The following is an 18516-nucleotide window of genomic DNA, read 5'->3' as shown; positions in this document are numbered from 1 at the left end:
GATAGCCGAAAGTCTCATTGTCTCATCTTCTGTTACAGACAGCACTAAGTACACATTCTGGCCTACACCTGTGTGTTCCAGTCCTCCCAAACATCTATGCCTCAATCCAGCTTCATCATTTTAAGGATATAAAATAAAAGTCATGATGGACACAGCAGCTTTGTGCTTGTTAGCATTGCTCATGTTTGGGCTTTGTGTGTTTGCTAGTGATCATGTGGATTTGGTCCCCTGCGACGAGGCCATTTGGGCCCTGAAACAGGGCAACTGATGAACTGTGGGGACTACTCTGTGTACTCTGGATATGATGTCCACAATAACATCATAAAAAGACTGTAAAAAACTGTAAATTGTAAATAAATAAAAAACAGAAATTGTACACTGTGTATATATACATAATATACATTTTCTCTGCATCCTTCATTACATAGTTATTTATTCATCAAACCACATCCATCTACCTGTAGTTCCCTGTATTTCTCCTCAGCTCGGACAGAGCAGTTGCCAAAGTATTTCACTGCGAGTTATACCATGTAAGTGACAAATAAAACTTTGAGCACTACAGCGTCTTTGCATTCCCAAGGACGCGTTACAATCATACAACCAAGATACCAATGAACTAGAATGATGTTGAAATACGGGGATCAATGCTAATGCCTAGTGCAAAATACATAAGCTCTCTCAGACAACAATCATTCACCTTTACATTTACATTTAGCAGACGCTCTTATCCAGAGCGACTTACGACTTACACAAACAGTGCCATAAACAATGCAATACCCTACAATAAGTACTAGCGTTTCAGTCAACATAGGAGCAGGGTCAGTGTACATTTAAATATTACGCAATCAACTCTGAACTTTTTCAGTCACAATCGTAAATTTTATACTTACGACATATCGAGCACGTCGATTCCAAGCTCAAAAGCGTCTTCTTCAACAGAGTCCATGCTAGCAGCCATGGAACCAGAATCACTCTCACCTTCCTCGTCGCTAAATCTAACTAGCTCCTCATGAACACCAGTCCTTGTAAATTGCGTCATCTCCATTATGGTGATAAAAATATAAATTTTTACCAAAGACAAAGCGAACTAGCCAAAATGGAGTAACTTACGCACGGCCCTCCCCCACTCTGTAGCGTACCATTCAATGCAAATGAGTATCACGGTACGGCCCCTCCTCCCAAATGTTTCCTTGTGTGCGTGCGTGTTCGCCAGTGTGGCCACGCCCCGACGTGCTCCATACCTGCTCTCTCATTAGTGCGCGTGTAAAAAGTCTACCGTCTTTGTGTTACTGTTGTCGGTGTTTGCTCTTTCGATAGGCCAACCATGAACAGCAATGTACAGAATCTTGCCATAGGTAGAAAGACAAAGCAATCAAAGAAAATAGTTATTTGATGGACCAATAACAAACAAGGAATCTAAGAAAGGAGGGTCTAATGCTCTATTCAGGAACAGTTTTAGGTTAGTGATGTGCATTTTGAGGTAACTAAAGGCTTGCATATTTTCTGTTAGGTTACAAAGGAACAGAATGCGTGTTTTGCGCAAAGACGTGAGCAAGCTAATAAAGAGCTTTACTAGCATTCTATATACTTTTTAAATGTCACAGAGTTTATTTGATGGTAATTTAATTTTCTATGACCAAATCTGAAGTTATTTTAGACCGGAAGCATGTTTTAAAAGGCAATTTAAAGGGACAGGCACGTTGTGGAAATGTACCAAAAAACATGGTGTATTCAGCATGGGATTTCTGGCAAACGGATGCATGTAGACGGCTGAAAATCAGTAAGCAGGTAAGCAGAACGCATCACTCATACGGAACTTCCTGTCCTGCAGACCATATATTACAAGAGATGCCAGACCAAGGCCAGGAGGATTGTGAAGGACCCCACCCATCGCAACAACAGGCTCTTATCTCTATTGAGGTCAGGGGAAGCACTTTCGCTCCCTGAAGACCAATACAGAGAGACTGAAGAGGAGTTTCTTCCTGCAGGCCATTTGGGGACGTTAGCAGGAGCTAGCTAGCTAGTTGGCTAGTCCTCCTATCGTTGGCTGGGTTGGAGTCTGCCCCAGCTGGGCGGGATCCTCCTTTGACGGTTTGGGTGGAGGCGGCTGCTCAGGCTTTGGAAGTCCTGAAGTACACCAGCTGATTTGTTCATTTCAGAGCCGGGCACTGGTGACGCTGCCTTCTTGCCTTTACGAGGCTTAGGCATAGCCGCTTGAGCTCTGGGGCTGAACACAACAAGGAGCAGGTGTGAAACCCAGGGAAGGCATGGCCATATGGACGAATACACACATATGTGTGTGTGTCCGGATGTTATTGTTAAATGACCAGTTATAATCAGTCTAATAATCGTTAACAACAGGCTTAAGCGTCATCTGTTACTTGCTGCCCTCCAGTGGTCCTTTGGAGAGATGGACAAACATGGAGGATGTGAAGGAAGCATGTCACCAGCTTCACAGGCCAGAATGCACCAGCCTATTTGTGTAATAAAGATCTGAAGGTTTAAGAATACAATATTTATGCTTTAAAGTCATGCTGCTCACTAACAAAAAGTTGTCTTACCATGTATGACTGTGCTCTCCTAAGGGAGGCTGGTGTCAAGTCTGGTACAAACACAGGACTTCAAAATCACACATCTCACAGTTCCTTTAAATATTTTTTATGAATCCCAAAGTTTCTCACTGTCTATGCATTTGCTGCCGATAGCCGAAAGTCTCATTGTCTCATCTTCTGTTACAGACAGCACTAAGTACACATTCTGGCCTACACCTGTGTGTTCCAGTCCTCCCAAACATCTATGCCTCAATCCAGCTTCATCATTTTAAGGATATAAAATAAAAGTCATGATGGACACAGCAGCTTTGTGCTTGTTAGCATTGCTCATGTTTGGGCTTTGTGTGTTTGCTAGTGATCATGTGGATTTGGTCCCCTGCGACGAGGCCATTTGGGCCCTGAAACAGGGCAACTGATGAACTGTGGGGACTACTCTGTGTACTCTGGATATGATGTCCACAATAACATCATAAAAAGACTGTAAAAAACTGTAAATTGTAAATAAATAAAAAACAGAAATTGTACACTGTGTATATATACATAATATACATTTTCTCTGCATCCTTCATTACATAGTTATTTATTCATCAAACCACATCCATCTACCTGTAGTTCCCTGTATTTCTCCTCAGCTCGGACAGAGCAGTTGCCAAAGTATTTCACTGCGAGTTATACCATGTAAGTGACAAATAAAACTTTGAGCACTACAGCGTCTTTGCATTCCCAAGGACGCGTTACAATCATACAACCAAGATACCAATGAACTAGAATGATGTTGAAATACGGGGATCAATGCTAATGCCTAGTGCAAAATACATAAGCTCTCTCAGACAACAATCATTCACCTTTACATTTACATTTAGCAGACGCTCTTATCCAGAGCGACTTACGACTTACACAAACAGTGCCATAAACAATGCAATACCCTACAATAAGTACTAGCGTTTCAGTCAACATAGGAGCAGGGTCAGTGTACATTTAAATATTACGCAATCAACTCTGAACTTTTTCAGTCACAATCGTAAATTTTATACTTACGACATATCGAGCACGTCGATTCCAAGCTCAAAAGCGTCTTCTTCAACAGAGTCCATGCTAGCAGCCATGGAACCAGAATCACTCTCACCTTCCTCGTCGCTAAATCTAACTAGCTCCTCATGAACACCAGTCCTTGTAAATTGCGTCATCTCCATTATGGTGATAAAAATATAAATTTTTACCAAAGACAAAGCGAACTAGCCAAAATGGAGTAACTTACGCACGGCCCTCCCCCACTCTGTAGCGTACCATTCAATGCAAATGAGTATCACGGTACGGCCCCTCCTCCCAAATGTTTCCTTGTGTGCGTGCGTGTTCGCCAGTGTGGCCACGCCCCGACGTGCTCCATACCTGCTCTCTCATTAGTGCGCGTGTAAAAAGTCTACCGTCTTTGTGTTACTGTTGTCGGTGTTTGCTCTTTCGATAGGCCAACCATGAACAGCAATGTACAGAATCTTGCCATAGGTAGAAAGACAAAGCAATCAAAGAAAATAGTTATTTGATGGACCAATAACAAACAAGGAATCTAAGAAAGGAGGGTCTAATGCTCTATTCAGGAACAGTTTTAGGTTAGTGATGTGCATTTTGAGGTAACTAAAGGCTTGCATATTTTCTGTTAGGTTACAAAGGAACAGAATGCGTGTTTTGCGCAAAGACGTGAGCAAGCTAATAAAGAGCTTTACTAGCATTCTATATACTTTTTAAATGTCACAGAGTTTATTTGATGGTAATTTAATTTTCTATGACCAAATCTGAAGTTATTTTAGACCGGAAGCATGTTTTAAAAGGCAATTTAAAGGGACAGGCACGTTGTGGAAATGTACCAAAAAACATGGTGTATTCAGCATGGGATTTCTGGCAAACGGATGCATGTAGACGGCTGAAAATCAGTAAGCAGGTAAGCAGAACGCATCACTCATACGGAACTTCCTGTCCTGCAGACCATATATTACAAGAGATGCCAGACCAAGGCCAGGAGGATTGTGAAGGACCCCACCCATCGCAACAACAGGCTCTTATCTCTATTGAGGTCAGGGGAAGCACTTTCGCTCCCTGAAGACCAATACAGAGAGACTGAAGAGGAGTTTCTTCCTGCAGGCCATTTGGGGACGTTAGCAGGAGCTAGCTAGCTAGTTGGCTAGTCCTCCTATCGTTGGCTGGGTTGGAGTCTGCCCCAGCTGGGCGGGATCCTCCTTTGACGGTTTGGGTGGAGGCGGCTGCTCAGGCTTTGGAAGTCCGGAAGTACACCAGCTGATTTGTTCATTTCAGAGCCGGGCACTGGTGACGCTGCCTTCTTGCCTTTACGAGGCTTAGGCATAGCCGCTTGAGCTCTGGGGCTGAACACAACAAGGAGCAGGTGTGAAACCCAGGGAAGGCATGGCCATATGGACGAATACACACATATGTGTGTGTGTCCGGATGTTATTGTTAAATGACCAGTTATAATCAGTCTAATAATCGTTAACAACAGGCTTAAGCGTCATCTGTTACTTGCTGCCCTCCAGTGGTCCTTTGGAGAGATGGACAAACATGGAGGATGTGAAGGAAGCATGTCACCAGCTTCACAGGCCAGAATGCACCAGCCTATTTGTGTAATAAAGATCTGAAGGTTTAAGAATACAATATTTATGCTTTAAAGTCATGCTGCTCACTAACAAAAAGTTGTCTTACCATGTATGACTGTGCTCTCCTAAGGGAGGCTGGTGTCAAGTCTGGTACAAACACAGGACTTCAAAATCACACATCTCACAGTTCCTTTAAATATTTTTTATGAATCCCAAAGTTTCTCACTGTCTATGCATTTGCTGCCGATAGCCGAAAGTCTCATTGTCTCATCTTCTGTTACAGACAGCACTAAGTACACATTCTGGCCTACACCTGTGTGTTCCAGTCCTCCCAAACATCTATGCCTCAATCCAGCTTCGTCATTTTAAGGATATAAAATAAAAGTCATGATGGACACAGCAGCTTTGTGCTTGTTAGCATTGCTCATGTTTGGGCTTTGTGTGTTTGCTAGTGATCATGTGGATTTGGTCCCCTGCGACGAGGCCATTTGGGCCCTGAAACAGGGCAACTGATGAACTGTGGGGACTACTCTGTGTACTCTGGATATGATGTCCACAATAACATCATAAAAAGACTGTAAAAAACTGTAAATTGTAAATAAATAAAAAACAGAAATTGTACACTGTGTATATATACATAATATACATTTTCTCTGCATCCTTCATTACATAGTTATTTATTCATCAAACCACATCCATCTACCTGTAGTTCCCTGTATTTCTCCTCAGCTCGGACAGAGCAGTTGCCAAAGTATTTCACTGCGAGTTATACCATGTAAGTGACAAATAAAACTTTGAGCACTACAGCGTCTTTGCATTCCCAAGGACGCGTTACAATCATACAACCAAGATACCAATGAACTAGAATGATGTTGAAATACGGGGATCAATGCTAATGCCTAGTGCAAAATACATAAGCTCTCTCAGACAACAATCATTCACCTTTACATTTACATTTAGCAGACGCTCTTATCCAGAGCGACTTACGACTTACACAAACAGTGCCATAAACAATGCAATACCCTACAATAAGTACTAGCGTTTCAGTCAACATAGGAGCAGGGTCAGTGTACGTTTAAATATTACGCAATCAACTCTGAACTTTTTCAGTCACAATCGTAAATTTTATACTTACGACATATCGAGCACGTCGATTCCAAGCTCAAAAGCGTCTTCTTCAACAGAGTCCATGCTAGCAGCCATGGAACCAGAATCACTCTCACCTTCCTCGTCGCTAAATCTAACTAGCTCCTCATGAACACCAGTCCTTGTAAATTGCGTCATCTCCATTATGGTGATAAAAATATAAATTTTTACCAAAGACAAAGCGAACTAGCCAAAATGGAGTAACTTACGCACGGCCCTCCCCCACTCTGTAGCGTACCATTCAATGCAAATGAGTATCACGGTACGGCCCCTCCTCCCAAATGTTTCCTTGTGTGCGTGCGTGTTCGCCAGTGTGGCCACGCCCCGACGTGCTCCATACCTGCTCTCTCATTAGTGCGCGTGTAAAAAGTCTACCGTCTTTGTGTTACTGTTGTCGGTGTTTGCTCTTTCGATAGGCCAACCATGAACAGCAATGTACAGAATCTTGCCATAGGTAGAAAGACAAAGCAATCAAAGAAAATAGTTATTTGATGGACCAATAACAAACAAGGAATCTAAGAAAGGAGGGTCTAATGCTCTATTCAGGAACAGTTTTAGGTTAGTGATGTGCATTTTGAGGTAACTAAAGGCTTGCATATTTTCTGTTAGGTTACAAAGGAACAGAGTGCGTGTTTTGCGCAAAGACGTGAGCAAGCTAATAAAGAGCTTTACTAGCATTCTATATACTTTTTAAATGTCACAGAGTTTATTTGATGGTAATTTAATTTTCTATGACCAAATCTGAAGTTATTTTAGACCGGAAGCATGTTTTAAAAGGCAATTTAAAGGGACAGGCACGTTGTGGAAATGTACCAAAAAACATGGTGTATTCAGCATGGGATTTCTGGCAAACGGATGCATGTAGACGGCTGAAAATCAGTAAGCAGGTAAGCAGAACGCATCACTCATACGGAACTTCCTGTCCTGCAGACCATATATTACAAGAGATGCCAGACCAAGGCCAGGAGGATTGTGAAGGACCCCACCCATCGCAACAACAGGCTCTTATCTCTATTGAGGTCAGGGGAAGCACTTTCGCTCCCTGAAGACCAATACAGAGAGACTGAAGAGGAGTTTCTTCCTGCAGGCCATTTGGGGACGTTAGCAGGAGCTAGCTAGCTAGTTGGCTAGTCCTCCTATCGTTGGCTGGGTTGGAGTCTGCCCCAGCTGGGCGGGATCCTCCTTTGACGGTTTGGGTGGAGGCGGCTGCTCAGGCTTTGGAAGTCCGGAAGTACACCAGCTGATTTGTTCATTTCAGAGCCGGGCACTGGTGACGCTGCCTTCTTGCCTTTACGAGGCTTAGGCATAGCCGCTTGAGCTCTGGGGCTGAACACAACAAGGAGCAGGTGTGAAACCCAGGGAAGGCATGGCCATATGGACGAATACACACATATGTGTGTGTGTGTCCGGATGTTATTGTTAAATGACCAGTTATAATCAGTCTAATAATCGTTAACAACAGGCTTAAGCGTCATCTGTTACTTGCTGCCCTCCAGTGGTCCTTTGGAGAGATGGACAAACATGGAGGATGTGAAGGAAGCATGTCACCAGCTTCACAGGCCAGAATGCACCAGCCTATTTGTGTAATAAAGATCTGAAGGTTTAAGAATACAATATTTATGCTTTAAAGTCATGCTGCTCACTAACAAAAAGTTGTCTTACCATGTATGACTGTGCTCTCCTAAGGGAGGCTGGTGTCAAGTCTGGTACAAACACAGGACTTCAAAATCACACATCTCACAGTTCCTTTAAATATTTTTTATGAATCCCAAAGTTTCTCACTGTCTATGCATTTGCTGCCGATAGCCGAAAGTCTCATTGTCTCATCTTCTGTTACAGACAGCACTAAGTACACATTCTGGCCTACACCTGTGTGTTCCAGTCCTCCCAAACATCTATGCCTCAATCCAGCTTCATCATTTTAAGGATATAAAATAAAAGTCATGATGGACACAGCAGCTTTGTGCTTGTTAGCATTGCTCATGTTTGGGCTTTGTGTGTTTGCTAGTGATCATGTGGATTTGGTCCCCTGCGACGAGGCCATTTGGGCCCTGAAACAGGGCAACTGATGAACTGTGGGGACTACTCTGTGTACTCTGGATATGATGTCCACAATAACATCATAAAAAGACTGTAAAAAACTGTAAATTGTAAATAAATAAAAAACAGAAATTGTACACTGTGTATATATACATAATATACATTTTCTCTGCATCCTTCATTACATAGTTATTTATTCATCAAACCACATCCATCTACCTGTAGTTCCCTGTATTTCTCCTCAGCTCGGACAGAGCAGTTGCCAAAGTATTTCACTGCGAGTTATACCATGTAAGTGACAAATAAAACTTTGAGCACTACAGCGTCTTTGCATTCCCAAGGACGCGTTACAATCATACAACCAAGATACCAATGAACTAGAATGATGTTGAAATACGGGGATCAATGCTAATGCCTAGTGCAAAATACATAAGCTCTCTCAGACAACAATCATTCACCTTTACATTTACATTTAGCAGACGCTCTTATCCAGAGCGACTTACGACTTACACAAACAGTGCCATAAACAATGCAATACCCTACAATAAGTACTAGCGTTTCAGTCAACATAGGAGCAGGGTCAGTGTACATTTAAATATTACGCAATCAACTCTAAACTTTTTCAGTCACAATCGTAAATTTTATACTTACGACATATCGAGCACGTCGATTCCAAGCTCAAAAGCGTCTTCTTCAACAGAGTCCATGCTAGCAGCCATGGAACCAGAATCACTCTCACCTTCCTCGTCGCTAAATCTAACTAGCTCCTCATGAACACCAGTCCTTGTAAATTGCGTCATCTCCACTATGGTGATAAAAATATAAATTTTTACCAAAAGCAAAAACGTTTTACCAAAGACAAAGCGAACTAGCCAAAATGGAGTAACTTACGCACGGCCCTCCCCCACTCTGTAGCGTACCATTCAATGCAAATGAGTATCACGGTACGGCCCCTCCTCCCAAATGTTTCCTTGTGTGCGTGCGTGTTCGCCAGTGTGGCCACGCCCCGACGTGCTCCATACCTGCTCTCTCATTAGTGCGCGTGTAAAAAGTCTACCGTCTTTGTGTTACTGTTGTCGGTGTTTGCTCTTTCGATAGGCCAACCATGAACAGCAATGTACAGAATCTTGCCATAGGTAGAAAGACAAAGCAATCAAAGAAAATAGTTATTTGATGGACCAATAACAAACAAGGAATCTAAGAAAGGAGGGTCTAATGCTCTATTCAGGAACAGTTTTAGGTTAGTGATGTGCATTTTGAGGTAACTAAAGGCTTGCATATTTTCTGTTAGGTTACAAAGGAACAGAATGCGTGTTTTGCGCAAAGACGTGAGCAAGCTAATAAAGAGCTTTACTAGCATTCTATATACTTTTTAAATGTCACAGAGTTTATTTGATGGTAATTTAATTTTCTATGACCAAATCTGAAGTTATTTTAGACCGGAAGCATGTTTTAAAAGGCAATTTAAAGGGACAGGCACGTTGTGGAAATGTACCAAAAAACATGGTGTATTCAGCATGGGATTTCTGGCAAACGGATGCATGTAGACGGCTGAAAATCAGTAAGCAGGTAAGCAGAACGCATCACTCATACGGAACTTCCTGTCCTGCAGACCATATATTACAAGAGATGCCAGACCAAGGCCAGGAGGATTGTGAAGGACCCCACCCATCGCAACAACAGGCTCTTATCTCTATTGAGGTCAGGGGAAGCACTTTCGCTCCCTGAAGACCAATACAGAGAGACTGAAGAGGAGTTTCTTCCTGCAGGCCATTTGGGGACGTTAGCAGGAGCTAGCTAGCTAGTTGGCTAGTCCTCCTATCGTTGGCTGGGTTGGAGTCTGCCCCAGCTGGGCGGGATCCTCCTTTGACGGTTTGGGTGGAGGCGGCTGCTCAGGCTTTGGAAGTCCGGAAGTACACCAGCTGATTTGTTCATTTCAGAGCCGGGCACTGGTGACGCTGCCTTCTTGCCTTTACGAGGCTTAGGCATAGCCGCTTGAGCTCTGGGGCTGAACACAACAAGGAGCAGGTGTGAAACCCAGGGAAGGCATGGCCATATGGACGAATACACACATATGTGTGTGTGTCCGGATGTTATTGTTAAATGACCAGTTATAATCAGTCTAATAATCGTTAACAACAGGCTTAAGCGTCATCTGTTACTTGCTGCCCTCCAGTGGTCCTTTGGAGAGATGGACAAACATGGAGGATGTGAAGGAAGCATGTCACCAGCTTCACAGGCCAGAATGCACCAGCCTATTTGTGTAATAAAGATCTGAAGGTTTAAGAATACAATATTTATGCTTTAAAGTCATGCTGCTCACTAACAAAAAGTTGTCTTACCATGTATGACTGTGCTCTCCTAAGGGAGGCTGGTGTCAAGTCTGGTACAAACACAGGACTTCAAAATCACACATCTCACAGTTCCTTTAAATATTTTTTATGAATCCCAAAGTTTCTCACTGTCTATGCATTTGCTGCCGATAGCCGAAAGTCTCATTGTCTCATCTTCTGTTACAGACAGCACTAAGTACACATTCTGGCCTACACCTGTGTGTTCCAGTCCTCCCAAACATCTATGCCTCAATCCAGCTTCATCATTTTAAGGATATAAAATAAAAGTCATGATGGACACAGCAGCTTTGTGCTTGTTAGCATTGCTCATGTTTGGGCTTTGTGTGTTTGCTAGTGATCATGTGGATTTGGTCCCCTGCGACGAGGCCATTTGGGCCCTGAAACAGGGCAACTGATGAACTGTGGGGACTACTCTGTGTACTCTGGATATGATGTCCACAATAACATCATAAAAAGACTGTAAAAAACTGTAAATTGTAAATAAATAAAAAACAGAAATTGTACACTGTGTATATATACATAATATACATTTTCTCTGCATCCTTCATTACATAGTTATTTATTCATCAAACCACATCCATCTACCTGTAGTTCCCTGTATTTCTCCTCAGCTCGGACAGAGCAGTTGCCAAAGTATTTCACTGCGAGTTATACCATGTAAGTGACAAATAAAACTTTGAGCACTACAGCGTCTTTGCATTCCCAAGGACGCGTTACAATCATACAACCAAGATACCAATGAACTAGAATGATGTTGAAATACGGGGATCAATGCTAATGCCTAGTGCAAAATACATAAGCTCTCTCAGACAACAATCATTCACCTTTACATTTAGCAGACGCTCTTATCCAGAGCGACTTACGACTTACACAAACAGTGCCATAAACAATGCAATACCCTACAATAAGTACTAGCGTTTCAGTCAACATAGGAGCAGGGTCAGTGTACATTTAAATATTACGCAATCAACTCTGAACTTTTTCAGTCACAATCGTAAATTTTATACTTACGACATATCGAGCACGTCGATTCCAAGCTCAAAAGCGTCTTCTTCAACAGAGTCCATGCTAGCAGCCATGGAACCAGAATCACTCTCACCTTCCTCGTCGCTAAATCTAACTAGCTCCTCATGAACACCAGTCCTTGTAAATTGCGTCATCTCCACTATGGTGATAAAAATATAAATTTTTACCAAAAGCAAAAACGTTTTACCAAAGACAAAGCGAACTAGCCAAAATGGAGTAACTTACGCACGGCCCTCCCCCACTCTGTAGCGTACCATTCAATGCAAATGAGTATCACGGTACGGCCCCTCCTCCCAAATGTTTCCTTGTGTGCGTGCGTGTTCGCCAGTGTGGCCACGCCCCGACGTGCTCCATACCTGCTCTCTCATTAGTGCGCGTGTAAAAAGTCTACCGTCTTTGTGTTACTGTTGTCGGTGTTTGCTCTTTCGATAGGCCAACCATGAACAGCAATGTACAGAATCTTGCCATAGGTAGAAAGACAAAGCAATCAAAGAAAATAGTTATTTGATGGACCAATAACAAACAAGGAATCTAAGAAAGGAGGGTCTAATGCTCTATTCAGGAACAGTTTTAGGTTAGTGATGTGCATTTTGAGGTAACTAAAGGCTTGCATATTTTCTGTTAGGTTACAAAGGAACAGAATGCGTGTTTTGCGCAAAGACGTGAGCAAGCTAATAAAGAGCTTTACTAGCATTCTATATACTTTTTAAATGTCACAGAGTTTATTTGATGGTAATTTAATTTTCTATGACCAAATCTGAAGTTATTTTAGACCGGAAGCATGTTTTAAAAGGCAATTTAAAGGGACAGGCACGTTGTGGAAATGTACCAAAAAACATGGTGTATTCAGCATGGGATTTCTGGCAAACGGATGCATGTAGACGGCTGAAAATCAGTAAGCAGGTAAGCAGAACGCATCACTCATACGGAACTTCCTGTCCTGCAGACCATATATTACAAGAGATGCCAGACCAAGGCCAGGAGGATTGTGAAGGACCCCACCCATCGCAACAACAGGCTCTTATCTCTATTGAGGTCAGGGGAAGCACTTTCGCTCCCTGAAGACCAATACAGAGAGACTGAAGAGGAGTTTCTTCCTGCAGGCCATTTGGGGACGTTAGCAGGAGCTAGCTAGCTAGTTGGCTAGTCCTCCTATCGTTGGCTGGGTTGGAGTCTGCCCCAGCTGGGCGGGATCCTCCTTTGACGGTTTGGGTGGAGGCGGCTGCTCAGGCTTTGGAAGTCCGGAAGTACACCAGCTGATTTGTTCATTTCAGAGCCGGGCACTGGTGACGCTGCCTTCTTGCCTTTACGAGGCTTAGGCATAGCCGCTTGAGCTCTGGGGCTGAACACAACAAGGAGCAGGTGTGAAACCCAGGGAAGGCATGGCCATATGGACGAATACACACATATGTGTGTGTGTCCGGATGTTATTGTTAAATGACCAGTTATAATCAGTCTAATAATCGTTAACAACAGGCTTAAGCGTCATCTGTTACTTGCTGCCCTCCAGTGGTCCTTTGGAGAGATGGACAAACATGGAGGATGTGAAGGAAGCATGTCACCAGCTTCACAGGCCAGAATGCACCAGCCTATTTGTGTAATAAAGATCTGAAGGTTTAAGAATACAATATTTATGCTTTAAAGTCATGCTGCTCACTAACAAAAAGTTGTCTTACCATGTATGACTGTGCTCTCCTAAGGGAGGCTGGTGTCAAGTCTGGTACAAACACAGGACTTCAAAATCACACATCTCACAGTTCCTTTAAATATTTTTTATGAATCCCAAAGTTTCTCACTGTCTATGCATTTGCTGCCGATAGCCGAAAGTCTCATTGTCTCATCTTCTGTTACAGACAGCACTAAGTACACATTCTGGCCTACACCTGTGTGTTCCAGTCCTCCCAAACATCTATGCCTCAATCCAGCTTCATCATTTTAAGGATATAAAATAAAAGTCATGATGGACACAGCAGCTTTGTGCTTGTTAGCATTGCTCATGTTTGGGCTTTGTGTGTTTGCTAGTGATCATGTGGATTTGGTCCCCTGCGACGAGGCCATTTGGGCCCTGAAACAGGGCAACTGATGAACTGTGGGGACTACTCTGTGTACTCTGGATATGATGTCCACAATAACATCATAAAAAGACTGTAAAAAACTGTAAATTGTAAATAAATAAAAAACAGAAATTGTACACTGTGTATATATACATAATATACATTTTCTCTGCATCCTTCATTACATAGTTATTTATTCATCAAACCACATCCATCTACCTGTAGTTCCCTGTATTTCTCCTCAGCTCGGACAGAGCAGTTGCCAAAGTATTTCACTGCGAGTTATACCATGTAAGTGACAAATAAAACTTTGAGCACTACAGCGTCTTTGCATTCCCAAGGACGCGTTACAATCATACAACCAAGATACCAATGAACTAGAATGATGTTGAAATACGGGGATCAATGCTAATGCCTAGTGCAAAATACATAAGCTCTCTCAGACAACAATCATTCACCTTTACATTTAGCAGACGCTCTTATCCAGAGCGACTTACGACTTACACAAACAGTGCCATAAACAATGCAATACCCTACAATAAGTACTAGCGTTTCAGTCAACATAGGAGCAGGGTCAGTGTACGTTTAAATATTACGCAATCAACTCTGAACTTTTTCAGTCACAATCGTAAATTTTATACTTACGACATATCGAGCACGTCGATTCCAAGCTCAAAAGCATCTTCTTCAACAGAGTCCATGCTAGCAGCCATGGAACCAGAATCACTCTCACCTTCCTCGTCGCTAAATCTAACTAGCTCCTCATGAACACCAGCCCTTGTAAATTGCGTCATCTCCACTATGGTGATAAAAATATAAATTTTTACCAAAAGCAAAAACGTTTTACCAAAGACAAAGCGAACTAGCCAAAATGGAGTAACTTACGCACGGCCCTCCCCCACTCTGTAGCGTACCATTCAATGCAAATGAGTATCACGGTACGGCCCCTCCTCCCAAATGTTTCCTTGTGTGCGTGCGTGTTCGCCAGTGTGGCCACGCCCCGACGTGCTCCATACCTGCTCTCTCATTAGTGTGCGTGTAAAAAGTCTACCGTCTTTGTGTTACTGTTGTCGGTGTTTGAACATGAGAGCATGCGCGCTACGTCTGTGTTGTATTAAAAGAAAAAGGCAAGTAAACGCCCTCCCACAGCCCGTGCAGGGAAGCCCCCGTGTTCTTGGGCACCCTCCTGCCTCCCACAATAGGGGAGAGTGGTGCAGAAGCAAAGGAGTCATGCAGAACCACGTCTGGCTACTGGGACTGGTATAATGATTTCCAGTCCTCGGGAATCTGGACTCCGTGGACTTCTCCTGTCCTGTGGTGAGACTTTCGCTCATTTTGGCCTTGCTCCATGGGTCCAGCAAGGAGGCATCATCATCAGAGGAGGACACTCCTCCCCCTAAGGCGAAGAAACCCAGGGCCCATGCGCCTACGCTTAATCGTTGTTGAGGAAAAAAGGCAGCAGCACCATGGCCTGCACCAGAAACAGACAATACAGCTGGTGTGCTTCCCGAGGCACATGACCAGAAAAGCTGGTCACCTTTTGAATCTGTGCCTGTGAGTGTGTTTGTACAGTTGTCTGTTATTGTTCTGGTCCCTTTCTGTCCCCCCCGCTGTCCTGTTCACGCTGGCCTGTGTGAGGTCACTTGGTCCTCTTGCCTCGCCGTTTGGCGTTGGTTTCGGGGGCCGCAGCCCTATAGGCTGGCGCGCCGGAAGTCGCGCCCTTGAGGAGGGGACCGCTGAAGTACGATACGGTACCTCCTCGCAAACATTTCCTTGTGTGAGTGTGTGTTCATTAGTGTGGCCATGCCCCATGTTCCAGACCTTCTCCTCTTTGTTTCATTAGTGTGCGTGTAAAAAGTCTACCGTCTTTGTGTTACTGTTGTCGGTGTTTGCTCTTTCGATAGGCCAACCATGAACAGCAATGTACAGAATCTTGCCATAGGTAGAAAGACAAAGCAATCAAAGAAAATAGTTATTTGATGGACCAATAACAAACATGGAATCTAAGAAAGGAGGGTCTAATGCTCTATTCAGGAACAGTTTTAGGTTAGTAATGTGCATTTTGAGGTAACTAAAGGCTTGCATATTTTGTGTTAGGTTACAAAGGAACAGAATGCGTGTTTTGCGCAAAGACGTGAGCAAGCTAATAAAGAGCTTTACTAGCATTCTATATACTTTTTAAATGTCACAGAGTTTATTTGATGGTAATTTAATTTTCTATGACCAAATCTGAAGTTATTTTATACCGGAAGCATGTTTTAAAAGGCAATTTAAAGGGACAGGCACGTTGTGGAAATGTACCAAAAAACATGGTATATTCAGCATGGGATTTCTGGCAAACGGATGCATGTAGACGGCTGAAAATCAGTAAGCAGGTACTTGTATTAGTCCTAAGAAATATGTTGATAAATGTACTGTACTTTAAGAATATTTGATGTTATCAAGTGATTTATTTGAGCATGCCAGTTTCAGTCCACTAGGGGGCGTTACAAGAGACATACTCGCACACTAACAACACACAAGGAGCAGGTGTGGAACACGGGGGGGCGTGGCCATACGAACAAACACACACACACACACACACACAAACACACAGGGAGACATTTGGGGGGAGGTACCGTACCGTGACAGAGCCCCTCCCCAACGGCGCGACTCCCGGCGCGCCAACCTATTCGGCTACAGCCCCGAAACCAACGCCAAATGGCGAGGCAGGAGGACCGAGCGACCTGACATGGGTCAGCACGAGTAGGACAGAGGGGAGGAAGCCGGGGACCAAGACGACAACAGACACAAGGGGGACAAAGCAACTGGCACAGTAATTGAGACGGGGATGTGAACAGGACTACATAAAGAATTACTAAACAGTCCGGGGACGTTAGCGGGAGCTAGCTAGCTAGTTGGCTAGTCCTCCTATCGTTGGCTGGGTTGGAGTCTGCCCCAGCTGGGCGGGATCCTCCTTTGACAGTTTGGGTGGAGGCGGCTGCTCAGGCTTTGGAAGTCCGGAAGTACACCAGCTGATTTGTTCATTTCAGAGCCGGGCACTGGTGACGCTGCCTTCTTGCCTTTACGAGGCTTAGGCATAGCCGCTTGAGCTCTGGGGCTGAACACAACAGGTGTGAAACCCAGGGAAGGCATGGCCATATGGACGAATACACACATATGTGTGTGTGTCCGGATGTTATTGTTAAATGACCAGTTATAATCAGTCTAATAATCGTTAACAACAGGCTTAAGCGTCATCTGTTACTTGCTGCCCTCCAGTGGTCCTTTGGAGAGATGGACAAACATGGAGGATGTGAAGGAAGCATGTCACCAGCTTCACAGGCCAGAATGCACCAGCCTATTTGTGTAATAAAGATCTGAAGGTTTAAGAATACAATATTTATGCTTTAAAGTCATGCTGCTCACTAACAAAAAGTTGTCTTACCATGTATGACTGTGCTCTCCTAAGGGAGGCTGGTGTCAAGTCTGGTACAAACACAGGACTTCAAAATCACACATCTCACAGTTCCTTTAAATATTTTTTATGAATCCCAAAGTTTCTCACTGTCTATGCATTTGCTGCCGATAGCCGAAAGTCTCATTGTCTCATCTTCTGTTACAGACAGCAATAAGTACACATTCTGGCCTACACCTGTGTGTTCCAGTCCTCCCAAACATCTATGCCTCAATCCAGCTTCGTCATTTTAAGGATATAAAATAAAAGTCATGATGGACACAGCAGCTTTGTGCTTGTTAGCATTGCTCATGTTTGGGCTTTGTGTGTTTGCTAGTGATCATGTGGATTTGGTCCCCTGCGACGAGGCCATTTGGGCCCTGAAACAGGGCAACTGATGAACTGTGGGGACTACTCTGTGTACTCTGGATATGATGTCCACAATAACATCATAAAAAGACTGTAAAAAACTGTAAATTGTAAATAAATAAAAAACAGAAATTGTACACTGTGTATATATACATAATATACATTTTCTCTGCATCCTTCATTACATAGTTATTTATTCATCAAACCACATCCATCTACCTGTAGTTCCCTGTATTTCTCCTCAGCTCGGACAGAGCAGTTGCCAAAGTATTTCACTGCGAGTTATACCATGTAAGTGACAAATAAAACTTTGAGCACTACAGCGTCTTTGCATTCCCAAGGACGCGTTACAATCATACAACCAAGATACCAATGAACTAGAATGATGTTGAAATACGGGGATCAATGCTAATGCCTAGTGCAAAATACATAAGCTCTCTCAGACAACAATCATTCACCTTTACATTTACATTTAGCAGACGCTCTTATCCAGAGCGACTTACGACTTACACAAACAGTGCCATAAACAATGCAATACCCTACAATAAGTACTAGCGTTTCAGTCAACATAGGAGCAGGGTCAGTGTACGTTTAAATATTACGCAATCAACTCTGAACTTTTTCAGTCACAATCGTAAATTTTATACTTACGACATATCGAGCACGTCGATTCCAAGCTCAAAAGCATCTTCTTCAACAGAGTCCATGCTAGCAGCCATGGAACCAGAATCACTCTCACCTTCCTCGTCGCTAAATCTAACTAGCTCCTCATGAACACCAGCCCTTGTAAATTGCGTCATCTCCACTATGGTGATAAAAATATAAATTTTTACCAAAAGCAAAAACGTTTTACCAAAGACAAAGCGAACTAGCCAAAATGGAGTAACTTACGCACGGCCCTCCCCCACTCTGTAGCGTACCATTCAATGCAAATGA

The sequence above is a fragment of the Electrophorus electricus genome, chromosome 8, assembly GCF_041902795.1.
Source record: "Electrophorus electricus isolate QZ-2024a chromosome 8, ASM4190279v1, whole genome shotgun sequence".
In the NCBI taxonomy this organism is placed as follows: Eukaryota; Metazoa; Chordata; class Actinopteri; order Gymnotiformes; family Gymnotidae; genus Electrophorus; species Electrophorus electricus.
Note: the sequence above shows the minus strand (reverse complement) of the source record.